This window comes from Dermacentor albipictus, chromosome 1 (genome assembly GCF_038994185.2).
Source record: "Dermacentor albipictus isolate Rhodes 1998 colony chromosome 1, USDA_Dalb.pri_finalv2, whole genome shotgun sequence".
NCBI classification, from domain to species: domain Eukaryota; kingdom Metazoa; phylum Arthropoda; class Arachnida; order Ixodida; family Ixodidae; genus Dermacentor; species Dermacentor albipictus.
In genome coordinates, this window is record NC_091821.1 from 30,267,728 (window position 1) to 30,271,630 (window position 3,903).

At 50.4% G+C, this 3,903-nt stretch overlaps 1 non-coding gene across 1 annotated transcript; it reads right to left on the reverse strand.

Moving 5' to 3' along the window:
* Window positions 1-511: 511 nt before the first annotated feature.
* Window positions 512-584, reverse strand: TRNAS-UGA (transfer RNA serine (anticodon UGA)). Its single transcript has one exon. It is a non-coding gene; the product is annotated as a tRNA-Ser (tRNA).
* Window positions 585-3,903: the final 3,319 nt, after the last annotated feature.

Sequence of the window (3,903 nt, forward strand, 5' to 3'; positions counted from 1 at the left end):
ACACATTGAGGAAACTGGATGATCGTCCTCTGAGTGAACAGACAGTACTAGAGCACCGTCCCCACCGATCATCGGCTCAGAAGTCAGTGAAGGCACTTTTGTGCTTTCTGAGAACGTATAGTTGGCTCGAGCGGCTTTGGCTCAATGACTGTCTGTGCACATCTCTATACCATATCTCTCTCCCTTCTCTCTCTTCCCCTTCTTCCTTCCCTCAGCGTAGGGTAGCCAACCAGACTCTTGACTGGTTAACATCCCTGCCTTCCTTGTATCCCTCTCTCTCTCTCTCTCTCTCTCTCTATATATATATATATATATATATATATATATATATATATATATGTATGAACGAGAAGAAAGGGGGTTAACCGAGGGGCCCGATTTTTATTAGTCATATCGTAAGAAGCCAACAAACACTGACACCAAGGACAACATAGGGGAAATTACTTGTGCTTAATAAATGAAATAAAGAAACGATAAAGTAATGGAAATGAAAGTGGATGAAAAAACAACTTGCCGCAAGTGGGAACCGAACCCACAGCCTTCGCATTTCACGTGCGATGCTCTACCAATTGAGCTACCGCGGCGTCGTTTTCCCATCCACTTTCTTGGGTATTTATGTGTCCTAGTAGGACCCTGGGAGTGTTACCCAGCGCCACCACTCACAGACCTTGGCGGCGGACATGGAACGTCTTTTTTGCCGCAGGCGTCACGAGAACGTGATCTTTTAGGGTGAAGGCAACTGGTCAATAAACCCACATATGCTACCTGAAGGCATCAATGTTGCCGGATTCGAGACCCTCGTTATGTAATGAACGAGAAGAAAGGGGGTTAACCGAGGGGCCCGATTTTTATTAGTCATATCATAAGAAGCCAACAAACACTGACACCAAGGACAACATAGGGGAAATTACTTGTGCTTAATAAATGAAATAAAGAAACGATAAAGTAATGGAAATTAAAGTGGATGAAAAAACAACTTGCCGCAGGTGGGAACCGAACCCACAGCCTTCGCATTTCGCGTGCGATGCTCTACCAATTTAACTGGTAATTTCCCCTATGTTTGCTTTTCGGTCTCTAGCCTCGCAAGCAGTGACGGAACCCGAAATAATTGTTAGTGTCTGCCAAACTCTTGAGCTTATGCATGGCTAGTATGAATGCAGGTGACCCAGGTGAGCCAGCGCACACAAGGAAGGGCACTGGATTAAGTTGTTAACACACACACACACACACACACACACACACACACACACACACACACACACACACACACACACGCACGCACGCACGCACGCACACGCACACGCACACACACACGCACACACACACACACACACACACACACACACACACAAACTCTCTCTCTCTCTCTCTCTCTCTCTCTCTCTCTCTATATATATATATATATATATATATATATATATATATATATATATATATATATATATATATATATATATATAATGTTACGCTCTTAGGTGCATAGTGGATTCACGCCACAAACAGTATGCGGGGGCACCGAAGGGTGGTGAACGAAGAAGACGACGTGTGGCTAGCTGGCTGAATCTCGACAGGCGCTCAGCTGATCTAGGCCATCGCTTCTAACTCTCCCCGGCTTCAAAGTAACGCCTTTTGTGGGCGCAACAGAGTGGTGGAGGAGCTGGGTACGACAGGACGTACCACGGAGTCGCAACATCAAGAACTTCGCCGGAGCCGTCGTCTTGCCGGTCTCTTGCCAACGACCTTCCCTATGGCTCAGGACGGAGGTGGACAAATGCCAGCTCTAGTTTCACCTTCTCAAAGGTCAGCGCCAGTTGGACCTTTGCGGCACTACATGGAACCACGCTCGTTCGCGGGAAAAGTGGGCGAAGACGTCGACGAGTGGCTGATGCACTACGCAAGGGTGAGCCGCTACAACCGCTGGGATTCTGTCACTCAGCTTGAATATGTCGCGCTCTTTCTGAGTGAGACAGCGCTGATGTGGTATGAAAACCACGAAGACTCCCTAACAACGTCGGAGCACTTTGTCGCGGAAATTAAGAAGTGTTTTGGCGACACCCACGCCAAACAGAAACGCGCCGAGAGAACACTTGCTCAAAGAGCTCAAGCTCCTGGAGAAACATGCACTATATACATAGAGGAAATCCTCAAGCTGTGCAAAATCGTCAATCCGCAGATGTCCGAGGAAGACCGAGTCGGACATCTCCTCAAAGGAATTGCCGAAGATTTATACAATTTCCTCATAAGTCGGGAACACGTTGATTCCGTCTCAGATGTTGTGCGTCATTGCCGTACGTTTGAGACGTTGAGAACACGTCGCATTGTGCCAAAGTTTGGACGCCTGGCGAATGTGACAACCATTGCCAGCGTCGATGAGAGTCCGTCTGCCGATCTTTCGTCTACTATACGGCAGATCGTGCGTGAAGAACTGCTGCGGCACCAGGAACTTGCGCGCGACGTCATACGGCAACCTGACGCTTATTACCCGCAACACATGGCGCCTGCCGCACCCTGCGCTTCCTGGCAACCGGCGGTATGTGTCACAGACGTCAACCACAGAGGTGCTCCATGGTCACGTGAGGACACATTTACGCCCGAACACCGACCAGCAGAACACCCTCGCCCCAGCAGGTTTGCACGCAGACCGACTGTTCCTCCTGTGCAGCAGGCGCAGCCGCTCCGCTCTGCTACACGACCCCCCACGGCTGAGCGCTTCGAAGGGCAGTTCATCGATCGTCGTTTACCTGTGTGCTATAGCTGTGGCGACTTGGGTCACATTGCCAGGTACTGCAATCGCCGCCAACCACCGAGGTTCGACCGATCGACGATGTCTAGGCGGTACCGCGGTCCTCTGGGCGAAACATATTCGCCCTCGCACACATATTCAGGAAGCTTGCCTCACCAGCACCCGGAGCCGCTACGGAACCGTTCTCCAGCATCCGATCGCAGCTTGACACCACCACCCGCTCCTCGTGTAAGCCAGTCGCCCTCTCCGCGGCGTCGATACCCGTCGCCACCTCCGGAAAACTAGCCAGCGCGGCCGTTGGAGGTGAGGTCGCTGGACAATCTTCGATATCGACAGAGATACCTCCAACCATTTGTATGTTCAAGAATAAGGTGTTTGTATTAATTGACGGGATTTCATCCATGACCTTAGTGGACACGGGAGCAACGGTTTCAGTGATGAGTCTTGCGTTTAAAAGCCTCCTAGGACGAAAGGTGATGTTTCGCTGGGACCGTGCCGATACGTTTCGCGGAGTGAGTGGGGAGTTGTTGTATCCTGTGGGCGTGTGTAATGTAGACGTAACCTTGGGTGGTCAAATATTTAACGCGGAGTTCGCTGTGCTACCTCATTCTACGCATGACGTAATCCTGGGCCTTGATTTTTTGAAACTGTGTGGTGCCACCGTCGACTGCAAAACGGGTGAAATCAGTGTAGGTACGAGCTTTTCTGCTGCGTTTATGGAAGGCCCACCGTATCGTGAAAGTGTGCTTTGTGTATCCCGGGATACCGTTGTGCCTCCGTTATCCGCAACGTGTGTTTCAGTCGCCTGTTTCCCCACCACCGACGGAACGTTTGACGCTACCGTGGAGCCCGTTCACCTGAGTTGCATGAAGAGGAATGTACTGATACCGTATTGCACGCTGTCAGTCGTTCAGGGACGCACCAACTTATGGGCCGTAAACTGTTCCAGTGAACCTGCAATACTACCACAGGGTCTGAAACTTGCCGCCTACCATGAAGATCACGTGCTATCGCTCGCCATTCTTACAGAGGCCCTTGATTCTGCGGATGAGCGCCATTTCGCTAATGTCTGCCCTGCGGCGCACTCCTCATTTCTGACTATGGTAAACAAGTCGCTCAGCACTAAGCAGCGTCACGAAGTGGCGAATATTCTGCGAAAA